This window comes from Bubalus bubalis, chromosome 15 (assembly GCF_019923935.1).
Source record: "Bubalus bubalis isolate 160015118507 breed Murrah chromosome 15, NDDB_SH_1, whole genome shotgun sequence".
NCBI lineage: Eukaryota > Metazoa > Chordata > Mammalia > Artiodactyla > Bovidae > Bubalus > Bubalus bubalis.
Genome location: NC_059171.1, coordinates 65,499,425 through 65,505,875, shown reverse-complemented (window position 1 = coordinate 65,505,875; position 6,451 = coordinate 65,499,425).

Genomic DNA, 6,451 nt, shown 5'->3' with positions numbered 1-6,451 from the left:
TTATGGCATTTGTCACCTCCACACATGTGTCTCGGTCTTGGAATTAGACAATTCACTTAATTCTCTTAATGTGAAACAACCCATAGGCCATTGTGGAACCATCCAAGTCTAGCCCAGGTCTTATGTGGGCCCTCTTCCTTTGTCACAAGTTGGGTGATGGGAAGGAGCAGGGCTGTGCATCCCCATCTCATACTGGAGAAAGGCCAAAAAAATAGGAACTTCTGTACTTGTCTTGGACGACAGCACGTTGCCAGTATCACCATGTGCTAAGCTAGTTAGTCCCTCAGTCAAGTCCAACTTTTTGCTTCCCTGTGGACTGTAGCCCATCAGGCTACAGTCAGTCCTTGGAATTCTCCAGGCTTGAGTGGGTTGCCATTTCCTTCTCTAGGGGATCTTCCTGACCCAGGGATCAAACCTGGATCGGCCACATTGCATGCAGATTCTTTACTGTCTGAGCCACCAGGGAAGCCTTGTGTGCTGAGCTGCCTTTGGAGTAACACTGATAGGTGAGGCTGCAGCTGCTAACAGTGGGATCTGCAGTCTGCTGTTTCTGAGATCCTGGCCCCTTTGAAATTTTCAACATTAACTTCACAAAAAACCCTAACCTTTGGAAAAATTTACTCCTCTCTGTACTGTTAGTATCTTGAAAGTCTGGGCTGAGAACATAGTCTTCCTGGCCATTGGTGTGCTTTCCATAATGGCTCTGGTGATTCTGATTGGAACTGGAGGGAATGTCACATCATATAATTCCTTCCGTGTATAGTTTACACCCAGAATACTTTCACATGTTCCTCTTATTTTCCCACCTCTGTTACTGAGGGTCGGAGAAGGCAATGGCAACCCACTCCAGTACTCTTGCCTGGAAAATCCCGTGGATGGAGGAGCCTGGTAGGCTGCAGTCCGTGGGGTCGCTAAGGGTCAGACATGACTGAGCGACTTCACTTTCACGCATTGGAGAAGGAAATGGCAACCCACTCCAGTGTTCTTGCCTGGAGAATCCCAGGGACGGGGGAACCTGGTAGGCTGCCATCTATGGGGTCGCACAGAGTTGGACACGACTGAAGCGACTTAGCAGCAGCAGCAGCAGCAGTTCCTTAGGGTAGAATCCCATTTTCTGCAGCACATCTGGGGATTGACCATTCATGTGACAGGTACTTCACAAATAATTTCATCCTCCAGTCTTTGTTTTCCAATCCAGCTATATGTGAAAATCACTTGGGGCTTTTGAAAAAGCCAGACTTATTGCTTTATTCTCATTCTGCATCTTTTTTCAATTTCCTAATGGGGCTCCCTGGTGGCTCAGTGGTAAAGAATCGCCTGCTAATGCAGGAGATGTGGGTTTGATCCCTGGTCCGGGAAGATCCCACATGCCGTGGAGCAACTAAGCCCGTGTGCCACAGCTGTTCAGCCTGTGCTCCAGAGCCCAGGAGTGACAACGACTGAGTCCACATGCTGCAGCTACTGAAGCCTGCTGCTCCTCGAAGCCTGTGCTCTGCAACAAGGGAAGCCACTGCAATGAGAAGCCCACACACCACAGTGGAGAACCTGCACAGCCAAAAATAAAATTACAAATATATACATTTCCCAGTGATTCTGATATTCAGCTGGGTTTGGGAATCAATGTTTAAACCCACTTGTGAAGTAGGTAATACTATCCCCGTTTCCCAAGTAACGAAACTTGAGAGAGGTTAAGTCACTTAAGAGAGATTAAGTCATTTAAGAGCAAGCAGCTAGAAGGTACCAAAGATTAGATATGCACTCAACTCTGAGTTAAGACCTCAGAGGCTGCTTTGCACTTGAGGAAGCCAAAGTCTAGAATCTGGTATTAAGTCGCAAAAAAGATTATTTTCTTGCCAGGTGGAAGGCAGGCCAACACAGTAGGAAATACTAATTGAAGGTATAAATTCTTATCATCCTTGGGGGGAATTGCCTTGTAGCCTGAAAAGAAAAAATTATATTAAAAAATTAATATACTGTAATAAATATACCAATAAATCCTAAAGGAAATCAACCCTGAATATTCATTGGAAGGACTGATGCTGAAGCTGAAGTTCCAATATTTTGGCTACCCGATGTGAAGAACTGAGTCATTGGAGAAGACCCTGATGCTGGGAAAGACTGAAGGCAGGAGGAGAAGGGGACAACAGAGGATGAGATGGTTGGGTGGCATCAACAACTCAGTAAAAATGCTGCTGCTGCTGCTGCTAAGTCGCTTCAGTCGTGTCCGACTCTGTGCAACCCTATAGACGGAGCAGGAAAACAACAGAATGGGAAAGACTAGAGATCTCCTCAGGAAAATCAGAGATACCAAAGGAATATTTCATGCAAAGATGAGCTCGATAAAGGACAGAAATGGTATGGACCTAACAGAAGCAGAAATATTAAGAAGAGATGGCAAGAATACACAGAAGAACTGTACAAAAAAGATCTTCACGACCCAGATAATCACAATGGTGTGATCACTCACCTAGAGCCAGACATCCTGGAATGTGAAGTCAAGTGGGCCTTAGAAATCATCACTACGAACAAAGCTAGTGGAGGTGATGGAATTCCAGTTGAACTATTCCAAGTCCTGAAAGATGATGCTGTGAAAGTGCTGCACTCAATATGCCAGAAAATTTGGAAAACTCAGCAGTGGCCACAGGACTGGAAAAGGTCAGTTTTCATTCCAATCCCAAAGAAAGGCAATGCCAAAGAATGCTCAAACTACCACACAATTGCACTCATCTCACACGCTAGTAAAGTAATGCTCAAAATTCTCCAAGCCAGGCTTCAGCAATACGTGAACCGTGAACTTCCTGATGTTCAAGCTGGTTTTAGAAAAGGCAGAGGAACCAGAGATCAAATTGCCAACATCCGCTGGATCATGGAAAAAGCAAGAGAGTTCCAGAAAAACATCTATTTCTGCTTTATTGACTATGCCAAAGCCTTTGACTGTGTGGATCACAATAAACTGTGGAAAATTCTTCAAGAGATGGGAATACCAGACCACCTGACCTGCCTCTTGAGAAATTTGTATGCAGGTCAGGAAGCAACAGTTAGAACTGGACATGGAACAACAGACTGGTTCCAAATAGGAAAAGGAGTTTGTCAAGGCTGTATATTGTCACCCTGTTTATTTAACTTATATGCAGAGTACATCATGAGAAACGCTGGACTGGAAGAAACACAAGCTGGAATCAAGATTGCCGGGAGAAATATCAATAACCTCAGATATGCAGATGACACCACCCTTATGGCAGAAAGTGAAGAGGAACTCAAAAGCCTCTTGATGAAAGTGAAAGTGGAGAGTGAAAAAGTTGGCTTAAAGCTCAACATTCAGAAAACGAAGATCATGGCATCCGGTCCCACCACTTCATGGGAAATAGATGGGGAAACAGTGGGAACAGTGTCAGACTGTATTTTTCTGGGCTCCAAGGTCACTGCAGATGGTGACTGCAGTCATGAAATTAAAAGACACTTACTCCTTGGAAGGAAAGTTATGACCAACCTAGATAGAATATTCAAAAGCAGAGACATTACTTTGCTAACAAAGGTTCGTCTAGTCAAGGCTATGGTTTTTCCTGTGGTCATGTATGGATGTGAGAGTTGGACTGTGAAGAAGGCTGAGCGCCGAAGAATTGATGTTTTTGAACTGTGGTGTTGGAGAAGACTCTTGAGAGTCCCTTGGACTGCAAGGAGATCCAACCAGTCCACTCTGAAGATCAGCCCTGGGATTTCTTTGGAAGGAATGATGCTAAAGCTGAAACTCCAGTACTTTGGCCACCTCATGCAAAGAGTTGACTCATTGGAAAAGACTCTGATGCTGGGAGGGATTGGGGGCAGGAGGAGAAGGGGACGACAGAGGATGAGATGGCTGGATGGCATCACTGACTCAATGGACATGAGTCTGAGTGAACTCTGGGAGTTGGTGATGGACAGGGAGGCCTGGCGTGCTGTGATTCATGGGGTCGCAAAGAGTCGGACACGACTGAACAGCTGATCTGATCTGATCTGATCTGATAGATGGAGCCCATCAGGCTCCTCTGTCCCTGGGATTCTCCAGGCAAGAACACTGGAGTGGGTTTCCATTTCCTTCTCCGATGTATGAAAGTGAAAAGTGAAAGAGAAGTCGCTCAGTCATGTCGGACTCTTAGCGACCCCATGGACTCCAGCCTACCAGGCTCCTCCGTCCATGGGAGTTTCCAGGCAAGGGTACTGGAGTGGGTTGCCAATGCCTTCTCCACAGTAGACATGAGTTTGAGCGAACTCTGGGAGATGGTGAAGGACAGGGAAGCCGGGAGTGCTACAGTCTATGGGGTCACAGGGAGTCAGACACAACTGAGTGACTGAATAATAAAAATAGTGTCTATTGAGTAGTGACTGGGCAGATGCAAACAGGAACTGATCTCTGTCTTCATAGCTTTTTCTTTGCCCCGAGGCAGACAGCCTGGCCTGTTGTACATACTTATGTATTTGTTGAATAGGTGAATACAAATTATAATACAACTTGATAAGATGCTAGAATAGAAATAAGTAAAAGAAATTGTATTGGATGGAGGGGTTAGGTCTTGAAAAATGGATGGAAAATTCCAGGCTGAGAAAAACAAATGGGCAGTGAGAACCACTGAAAGATTTTCACATTTGTTCCTTTAAAATAACTGTCTGAAGCACGGGGTGGGATAAAGGGCTGGTGAGAGGAGCAACTGAAGATCAGATGACTGAGTTTTGAGTTGGTTGCTGTGGTGCAGATCCAAGGTCATGAGCAGGTATGAGGTTGGCCTGAACCAAAGCCCTGGGATTAGGACTGGGCTGGGGAGACTTCCTTAAGCGAACTGCTGGGATTCAGCAAGGAAGAGGAGGCCTTGTGAGCACCGTTTCCATCGGGACTCAACGTAAGTTTTCCATAGAAACAGGTTGCCTGGTTAAAATGCTATATATGGTGCAGCACATTGCAGATAATTGGGTGATAGTGGACCAGCTTGGAAACCTAGCCACTATTTGTAAGTGTATTTCTGCAGAAAAAAGAAATGAGCTCTAAACCCATGAACTTGAAAACAAACTTTTAGAACACTTTCTGAACAGGGGCCGGCTTTCCAGAAAGTCCCAGTGAAGGAGAAGCAATTCTCTTGACTCCTGCTGCCCACCCTGGCACCATCCTCAGGTCCCCTAGCTTCCACATTATTTCCTCAAGGAGAGGCCTGTCTAGGTTTGTAGGTCAGGGAGAATGTTTCCCCATGTGGCCACTGGTACCCTGATCTCTAATCAGACCCGTCTCATAATCACTTGCTTACTGTCTCGCTCCTGTGGTCTTTTAGCATCATGGGGATAGTGACTGCACCTCCTTCAAGGCTGTGTTCCCATTCCGTAGCACGGTGGCTTCTGTGTCTGGTGCACCTGAACTGAAATTTGAACCAGGTAAGAGGTTGGGCAGGAATTCGGCCTACTTAGTGAGAAAGCAAATGGTCTGATCTCCTAGAGCCTTAATGGTTCTTTTTTGAGGAGGGGCGATTGTCTGAAAGGGGATGTTAGAAGAGGTTGGAGATACTGGGAAGAATGGATTCAAAACTGAGATACTTTTTTAAAGAGGCAGCTAATAGCTTCTGTTTGCAGTCATGTAATTGTCTGTTATGTTAATGAGTGTGTATACTTGGGCTGATTTGGGCAAAAGGAGACTCAGTATAGACTGACAGCAGGCAAGAACATTTGGGAAGATTAATGGAAGGTGTAAATTTCATTTTCTCTCCCATGAGGGCTTCCCCTGTGGCCTGTGCATATGTATTTAACAAGAAGGGGAAACCCCTGCTCTGGCATCCAGGCCAGAGAGACCCCCCCCCCTTCCCCCACCAAGGAGGGCAGAGTTGAATTGAGGTGCAAGGTTTCAGGAACACTCAGGAAATGTTTACTCAGTACCGTGTGTCATTTGAAGCCTCAACCTGACCCAGAAGAATCCGATCCCTCTCTCTCCTCTGTCAGTGTGTTGGCCTCTTCCTGAGGGCTGGCACTGATACGGGGAGTGTCCTTGTTAGTGAAGGGCAGTCACTGTTAGCTTAAGACAGACTTTGGATTTTGATCGAAACTGTCCTGCAGAAGTCGTGAACCTGGTGTTTAGGATGGAAGATGCATCTGTCCCTGTAGCCGGGCCCTCATTCCCTGTGGGTCCCCTCTTGCTGGAGAGGAGGGATGGGGGCTTCTCATGATCCTTCTCATCAGAGTCCTTTGATTTTAGGTACCCTAAAAGGATTGGTTAATTTATTTTATTTATTTTAAAAATTATTTGGACTGTGCTTGGTCTTCATTGCTGTGTGAAGGCTTTCTCCAGTTGCAGTGAGCGGGGTCTATCTCTAGTCGCAGTGCTCGGACTTCTCATTTAGTGGCTTCTCTTGTTGTGGAGCACGGGCTCTAGGGCTCATAGGCTCGGTAGTTATGGCTCACGGGCTTAGTTGCTATGCAGCAGGGATCGAACACATGT